This window comes from Molothrus aeneus, chromosome 9, assembly GCF_037042795.1.
Source record: "Molothrus aeneus isolate 106 chromosome 9, BPBGC_Maene_1.0, whole genome shotgun sequence".
Lineage (NCBI taxonomy): Eukaryota > Metazoa > Chordata > Aves > Passeriformes > Icteridae > Molothrus > Molothrus aeneus.
In genome coordinates, this window is record NC_089654.1 from 6321204 (window position 1) to 6330198 (window position 8995).

Below are 8995 nucleotides of genomic sequence, written 5' to 3' on the forward strand. Positions count from 1 at the left end.
ATAAACACATTTTAAGGACATTATAAATTGGAGTAGCTTTGAAACAGTAACACAACCTAAATTTTTGGTGTGGTTTCTTAAGAGTAAGTTCAGGTTTTGCATGACAGTTTGACATAATGTTATCTGGGAGTTGCAGGAGTGTAGATTGACACTTCAGGACTCAACATCTCTTCAAGAAGTACATTTCTGGGCATGTTGAGAAGCTTGGCTGTTAAGAAATGTGATTATCTTCTGCACTCACTTTACTCAGAGGACAAAGAATTCCTCCCACATATCCTGATCACACTTGAGATCTTCAGTGTTCTAAGAGAAATTAATAGCAGTAAAAATTAAATGGGGAAAGCACCTTCTAACACATTCTGTAACTTAAACATAGTATAAATCTAATACAAAATAATTTTTAAAATTACCTAGCCTTTATACTGAAGAAATAGTTATACAGGCTATATTCCATCTCTACGTTGGCTGAGCTCTGGTAATCTGAAAATCAATCTAGCAAGTAGAAAAATGCTGGAATGAATTTTGGTGACCAATTCATTGTCACCTTTGTATTACTTTATTATAAAACTTAAAATACCATAATTTTCTCTTGAGATCAACAGGCCATGGACACCTCTAAAATTCAGAGTTGATAGGGTGCTGGGCCATATTGTCTAGTCTGTATTTTCACCAGGAAAGAATGGACCACAGTATCCTTGAGGATGATATTGTAATTCCAATGTGGCATTGTGTGAGTCTCTGATTCTTTGCTGAGTACAGGAGTTTAGAATTCACAGCGTGCTGAATCCCATTTCATACTCCTGATGCATTGCTAAGATGGGTAATGTCTCATCATTTGATTTAAACATCTTATCATCCTCCGAGCAGAATGTATTTAAAATTTAATGCAGAAGTCCTTGCTATTTTCTCAACCGCAAATAAGTGATTCCTACTTTAGCCTCCACAGGGGCTTTGAAAAGAGACAGAGGAATGCTGCTCAGCTGGAATGTTTCCTTCATTGCAGCTGTGGTATGCAGCCACTGCTACAAAAAGGCAAAGAAGTATAATCTCTTTTCCCAAAGCTTTCTCACCATCACCTTTTTTCATGGTGTTTGCCCTATTAATATGTTCAGGGAAGGTTACTTGTTCTTTGTAGTTGGTTTAGCAAGAATGCAATACATCTATCATCATCTTCTCACAAAATTTAGACTTAGAGTTTGATGTGTAGCAAATTTAGCAAGGGAAAAGGTAAGAATAAATTAGTATTTTAGAGTATTGTCACTATTCATAAGGATTATATGCTGTGTTTATTTTCAATTCAGGACTGTTTGTTTTTCTTTATACACTGTATTTATTTATTATTAATAGATACAGCAATATCAAAGGCAGTATTTAAAACTGGTGTTTATACATACAGATAGGTTCCAAAATATATGCATATTTTTAGGCTGTTATGAGCAGTATCCACACTCAGTGGTACAAAGTCATGGTAAAATCTGGAGGGGAAATATCTATTTCCCTATCTTTTTTCCCCCTGTTTGTTTTTTGTGTTTGTTTGTTTGTTTGGTGGGGTTTGGTTTGGTTTGATTTTTTGGGTTTTTGTTTTGGTTTGGTTTTTTGTCCAGGTTAATAACAGACATCTGACTCTGGTAATTTTTCGGGTATTAAATAAGTGATGAAAGGAAGGCTAAAAGTAAAATCAAGGAGACCTAGAGCTGAGCAATCCATCATAATACACAAGTACAATGTGTGCCTTTATTGCTCATTTAATTTCCATAACTAGAGGTATTAAAAGGGTCTCTGTTAAAACTAAGTTTCCATTGTGTCAATGTAGAATGAGTTTCTGTCTTCTCTACATTTTGTTCTGGAATAAGGTAAAATAATTTTTCATGAGGTCTAGCATCACTCCCAGGGATTTGTGTGTAGGAGGAGTCCATGAACAGTATAAGCCCTCATTTAATACTGCCCTGATTTTGGGATGACAAAAAGATTTTTCTTTAGGGTTACTGTTTCTTGTGTAAGGATGAGAGACAAAACTAGCAAAGTTTATCCTACCAAAAACTGGAGAAGATTTTTTTTCTTCTTATCTGAGAATGAGAAAGTCCTTTTTCATGCCTACTTAAAGGACTTGCTTTCTCCTTGTTCTGATGAAAGCAAAAATGCAGAAGTTTTTTTTCATCCTACTCAATTCTCTCTCTCTCTTCTATGAGAGAAGAAAAAAATAAAGGGAAAACTAAATTAGTAGAAGAAAAAAAAGTAGTTGGCAGAACACACTCAGATTACTCCCCAAAAATCATGATGTGCACTTGGACCAGAATTTAGAAAGCAGATGGGTGCAAGCAGATGGGTGCTTTGCCACTGTGTCAGCTCTCAGGAACTGTCAGGAGAATATTCCACTTATGTGTGAACTCTCAGACTTGTGCAGAATGCAGCTGCATCAGATCTCCAGATGAAGTGAGGCTTTAGTTCAGAGCAGCACCTCCTGCAGCTCCATCAGCTTGGAAGAAAACCCAGGTTCAAGGATCAGGGAAAGCCCTGGCACACCCTGGTGAGGTTTCAGTCTTGGGAGGCTGAAGACAAAAGCCTTGGATATATTACTGGATACATTAAGCTGCTGTCCAAAGTAAAAAAGCCACTCACAAGAATCAACTCCAGCTCAGGTGACTTCTTAACTGTAAATCATTGGAAGTTTGTGAAGTCCACCTGGGCAGTGTCACTACGTTTTCCACTCCTACCATTTTCCATAGATATTGGCTATTGCTGTACTGTATATAGTAAACAGAAGAAAAAGAAGAAAAACTATATGTCCGGTGCAGCAGTAGAAAATTTCAGGCTCCCAGGGAGTAAATGGTTTGGTTTTTTTTAATTATTTTAATTTGTAATTTCTGGTTTTGTTCTGATTTTGTTTTGTATTTTTTTTAGGAGGAGTCCAGCTTCCAGAGACTCCAGGTTGTGTCAATTACAACACTTTTTTCAGCAGATTCATCGTGTCACAAGAGGGATCTGCCCAGTGTCCAAGATGATGTTTGAGATTGAGGCTTCAGGTGAGTTGAGCATTGTGACTAGGAGAGGGAGGGTGAGCAGGTATCCAGTTAGGAGTTGTTGTTGGGGGGGGTGGTTTTGAAGGCAGCAGGGTGAGAAAGGGGGGGGCTTATTTGAGCCCCCCCCGGATTTTCAGAAGCGTAGCAGAGGCGTTCACATGTCTTACAGCACACGAGGTCATCCACTGCACTCACAGGAATGCCATTTCACTTTGTGAAGTGATGACATCTTGGTGCTAGAAGAGAGCAGGAGTGTGAATGCGGGTTTTTTGCATGAAAGGCAGGGAAGTGTCTTAACACATGGTTGTTAGGAGGTTATTCAGTGCTGAACTGGGGTCCAGAAAGGGTTTAGCAGGATGGACCCTCCTTGTAGAGAAAAGAAGGTAAGTTGACTAGAGAAAGGAAAATAATGTCAGGAGCACCTGGGGACGCCAAGTTTGGGGTTGTCAAAGGGTCGCCAAGGCTGGGAGGTGTCTGGCCGCTCCCTACGAGCGGCGGGGTCTCGGGGGCTGCAGCAGGCACCGATCCATGGAGGTGGCCCGGCGGCGGGGCTGGCAGCAGGGGACACACAGGTTTGCCAGGCAGGAGCGGGCTGGCTCCGTGGCAGAACTGCCGGGGGGCTCCCAGACTGCCGGGGTCCCGAGTCGAGAATGGCAGCATTGTGGTAAGTGGGCCGAGACAGAGAAGGAAAGAGAAAGAGAGAGAAGAAGAGAGTGAGAGGGCAGAAGGGACCCAAGGCTGCCCCCAGGGTCCCCATGCCCGTGGCTGCTCTCCCCTGCTCCGGCTTGCAGTGAAGTGGCAGCACGGCATTGACAGCAAGGCCGTGAAAAGAGCGGGAGGGGGGCTAGCACTAAAAGATAAAATCAAAGCAGAGATTGCTGACTCTCCAAACCTCATAAAGTAATTTGTTTTTCTTAAGTAAGAAGGTTTTTGGTTTTTTCTTTTGTGTGTTTTGTTTGCTGTTAAAAATAAGTTGTTGGTTTTTTTTTTTCTCCTGAAGAATGGGTTTGTAAGGCTAAAATAATTAAATGCTGCCCAAAAAGTAAAAAGCAATAGATGTGATACATCTAGTGTTAAAATTGGTCTAGCTTTTCTTATTTAACTAACTGTAACTCACAAAAAGAAGAATTTGCCTCTGCAGCTATTAGCACAGCTGGATAGAAGAAGAAGAAGAAGAGGCTGCTGTGGAAAAAGCTTTTAGCTAAACCCAGAAAGTTTGGAAGCAAAGTGAATGGTAAAAGTTAATGCAGTATTATCTTTCTTTTATTACTATGCTATTAAGAAGTCCTATCCAGGTACTACTGAAGCAACAATCAGATTCACGGAAAGAGGGTGAATTCATGCCAGCAGAATCAAAGGACTTGTGAAGAAACCTGAGGAATGGACTATCACATTTAAACTGGGTGATACCAAACTGACTTTCCAATGGGGACTGAGTGGTAACAGTTTGGAAAAAGCCAAATGATCCAAGAAATGTACAAAGAATAACACTGAATTAAGAAGTAAGACAATGCTTATACCACTGGTTTCAAGCACTGCCTGAATAAAACATCTCCTTAGGGGAGGAATACTCCAGATAGAAGAGTCAAGACTGTTTTTGTGTTCTGACCTTAGCCTGTGAATTGTACAGGGGAGAAGGGGAATTAGTTTTCCATCAGTAAACTTTATTTGACTCATTCCAATACTGGACATGCTAGCTGGGTTATAAGTAAATGCTTGAATTGTGAGAATAATTAGTATTGTGGTTCACAAAATTTATGCTCTTATTGCAAAAAGTGTTAAAGTAATAACTTAGCTTTGTAGATGGGGATTATTAGTGCCTGTTGAATGAGAGATACCTGAAGAACGGTAAGAGACCACAGTTAAAGGGTGTCCAAACCAATTTGCCTGGAAATTAGTTAAGAGAAAGTGACAAGGAAATAGAGGGCAAGAGCAGATTGGCCTCTGTATTTTGCCACCAAGATCAAATACACCTGCTGTGGGTTGCAACCTCACAGGCCTGGGAGGTGGGAGTATAAACCATACTGGAGCTCTGTTATTCCTGTTTCTGGCACTCATTTGTTGTCTTTTCCCTTTCAGGATACCAGCACGATCGTGTCACAAATGCTACAGAAAGCATCACATGGAAAGAAACCAAAGTTCCTCTTTTATTACACACACCTATGTCATCAGCCACTGTTATAACCCATCCAAATTAAGAACCTCTAGGCAAAATGGAGTAAATGATTGGATTACAAGAAACTTAGAAAAAAGTGGTAATAGATTTGGAATTGAATGTCCAAAAGGAGAGAGATGGATTTGTTTTACATTTAATCTTGAAAATACAAGATTTGGTAAAAAAACAAATAATAAACAAAAAGGTAAAACCAGCACAGCAATTTAACTTGTATTGACCCCAAATTATCGATTGAGTCGTATTAGAAGACTCCAAGCAGTTATGGAAATGATAGCAAATGGAGCCACCCAGGCATTAGAGTTAATATCAAGTCAGCTAAGCCAAACAAAAACTGTAGGGTATCAGAATAGGTTGGCTTTAGACTATTTATTGGCCAAAGAAGGGGGTGTTTGTAAAAACTTTAATATATCAGATTGTTGAAAATTCATGACCACAGAAAAGTCATTCTAGAAAAAGCAAAAGAAATCAAAGAAGAAAAATATATATATGCATATAATAACCCAGGTACCAGTCCAAAAATTAGAAAAAAATGTTAAAACCTAGCTGGTGGGGTAATGTGTTAGAAGAAATTAAGATCTTTCATTTTATGTGTTACAACAGTTTTTATATCTCTTTCTTGTGTAATCCCCTGGGTTTTTTTGCCAGCATAGTCCAGAAGATGCAAGTAGATAAGAAATATTGCTCAAGCCAAATGATTTACAAAGAATAAGAGTGGGGATTGTGAAAAATGCATGCATTTTATGATTGGCTTTTCACAAATATTGAAATTAATATTATATGTGCTGTGTTAGAAAGTAATGCTGTATTAATTCTCTTAAGTAGTGTGTTAAATATAGTTTTAGGTTACAAAAACTGTTAAAATGGAAACAATGCTATGTAAGATACTTTGTTTAAAGAAAGGACTCACAGTGAGATAGCAGCCACAGGACATCTAAATCTTTCAGAGAGAAAGAATTTATTGCCCTCTTATCAGAAGAAACAAACTTCTTCCCATCTCGAAGGCGCTGTTAGGATTAGAAGGAAGAAGCTGACCGCTGACCAGACAGAATCCTGTGTTTGAATGGAATTTATGCATCATGTATGAAGTGTATGAATATGCAACAGGCTATTGCTTTTAAGGGTTAATCCCTTGTTTACGGGGGTCCTTTTTCAGGCTCGTGCTGCCCAGAAAAAGGTACCCGGACTGTGTGTAACTCTTTGTATCTATTGTCTCATATTGTCCTGACTCAAATTGTCCAAATTATTATTACTCTAATTGTATTACTATTTTTATAACCATTTTATTACTATTAAACTTAAAAAAAAATTAAAAACAAGTGATTGCCGTTTTTCACAGCAGTCTGTTAGTTGAAAATTATCAAAATATTTTTGTGAGTTTTCTAATTTTGGCATTAATGCTGGGGAATTTTCAGGGTTTATTGTCTCATTTAGGGTCGAGAAATCTATCCGAAACACGGTGGGGACTCTAGAGCTATTTGGGAACAGTTCTTTTTCGAAATTCTTTTGTGTTGGATCAAAGGGTTGGCATTTGCAGGGGCAAAATTATTCTCTGTCTGTCTTGTATTTATTAAAGCAGCTGTCATATTCCAGCCTCCTCCTCCTCGTCGCACGGTTTGTGTGCATGGATGTGGCTGTGCGGACGAATCGTGACACAAAGTAGTCCCACTCGGTGCTAGGAGTGTAGAAGGCGAAAACGCGGAGGCACACCAGGTATCGGTTTTACGCGCTGCGAAAACGCGGAGGCACACCAGGTATCGGTTTTACGCGCTGCGGAGGGATCTCTCGGTGCCCGGCAGAGGGAGAGACGCGGAAGGATACATGCAAGCGCCGCAGTTTTCGGCTGCTGTGGTGCCGTGTACAGACCCGGTGGTGGTGGAAGTGGCGTGACAGGGCACAGGGATGCCGGCTGTGGCTGGACAGCGGCATGCAGCGGCTCGGAACCGGGACCGGGCTGTACCAAAGCTGCGGCCAAAGCAGTGGGGGGTGGCGCCGGACCATGAAATAGAACTGCGCATGCGTGCGGCTGATCCCGGAAGCAGCGCTGTGGTTGGATGAGTCGGAGCGGAGTGATATCACTGGTGCGGGGTTGTAGCAATCCGCATGCGTGGGTAGTCATCATGGCGGGGGGGGGGGGGGGGCGGCCGGGGGGTGCGGGAGGCGGCGGCGGAGCCGCGCCATCCAGCAGCTCTGAAGCGGGGGGCCGCGGTGGAGAAGGCGCGGCTCGGCCCCACGGGCGGCGGCGGAGCAGCCCCTCGTCAGCGGGAGATGATCCCGGGGTGGCGGGAGGCGGGAGGAGCGGCGTGGAGGCGGCGGGTGGCTGCTGCGGGGGGGGGGGGCATGGCGGGCGGTGGACTGGTCGTCGGCTCGACCGCAGCGTGCAGCCACTGGGGGCTGGGGCGGCTGCTGGCCCGGCGGGCAGGGGCGGCGCTGACCGGAGCTGGGCTGGAGCGGCAGCAGGCACGGCAGAGGCTGCAGACGCCGGTGTAGGCGCCGCGGCGCCGGCACGGGCGGGCTGGGCGGGCTGGGGCGCCCCGGTCCCAGCGCAAGCGGGGCTGTGCCCGGACCGGGGGATTGCGCTGAAACGCCGGCAGGGACAGGGGTAGCCGTGGGGGTTTGTCCCGCGGCGGGGCCCGTGGGCAGCTCGGGGTGTGCGGCGTGCGCTTGGACGCCAGGGCGGGGGGGGCGGGCTCCCGCGGCAACGTGCACAGGGGGCGCTGGGGGCGGCGCGGCCGCGCCAGGCGTGCTCGGCACCGGAGATCCGGGAGCCGCAGGGAACTGCAAAGACGCAGCAGCGACGGGACTTGGGCCGCCGCCGGCCCCGCTGTATCGGCAAAGGGGGTGAGGGGGACGTGGGGGGCGGCAGGAGCGGCCGCGCTGGCAGCGGGGGGGGGAAGTGGCGGACTCGGGGGGGGGGGCCCGTAGTAGCCGGGACGGCAGGGACCGACGGCATGGCAAAGGCGGGGATGGTGGGAGTGGCTGGGGACGGGGGCCGGGACCGCGAGGGCGGCGGGCGGGGCGGCAGGGGCGAGCAGGACTGCGGGTACTAAAGCTGTGCAGTCCGACGGGGAGGTGGGGGGCGTGTCCCATTGGAGACTCGCGGCGGCAAGGGGCGGACTAGCACAAGGGGCGGGGCTCGGTGGGGCGGCTGCTGCGGGCATCCCCCTTGACACAAACAGCTCGAGCAGCACCCTGCAAGCTGGGACCAGCTCTGCGGCAGCCCTGCCCTGGCAGGAGATGCTATTAAAGTGCTTTAAAAAACCTGTGTCCTAAAAGGCTCTCTTTACGACAGTGGGGCTTTGCGGCCGATTTTACGACAGTCGCGCTTTACGGCACCTTTTTACGACAGTCGCGCTTTACGGCACCTTTTACGACAGTTCTGCTTTACGGCACCTTTTACGACAGTCGCACTTTACGGCACCTTTTACGACAGTCGCGCTTTACGGCACCTTTTACGACAGTCTCGCTTTACGGCACCTTTTACGACAGTTCTGCTTTACGGCACCTTTTACGACAGTCTCGCTTTACGGCACCTTTTACGACAGTCTCGCTTTACGGCAGCTTTTACGACAGTCTCGCTTTACGGCAGCTTTTACGACAGTCTCGCTTTACGGCAGCTTTTACGACAGTTCTGCTTTACGGCACCTTTTACGACAGTCTCGCTTTACGGCACCTTTTTACGACAGTCGCGCTTTACGGCAGCTTTTACGACAGTCGCGCTTTACGGCACCTTTTACGACAGTATCGCTTTACGGCAGCTTTTACGACAGTTCCGCTTTACGGCACCTTTTACGACAGTTCC

The 8995-nt window shown here is 45.6% G+C and overlaps 1 long non-coding RNA gene across 1 annotated transcript; it reads left to right on the forward strand.

The window, feature by feature from the left end:
• The first annotated feature begins 3982 nt into the window (after positions 1-3982).
• Positions 3983-6785, forward strand: LOC136560383 (uncharacterized). The gene is made up of 2 exons (XR_010784141.1): positions 3983-4254; positions 5100-6785. It is a non-coding gene; the product is annotated as an uncharacterized lncRNA (long non-coding RNA).
• Positions 6786-8995: the final 2210 nt, after the last annotated feature.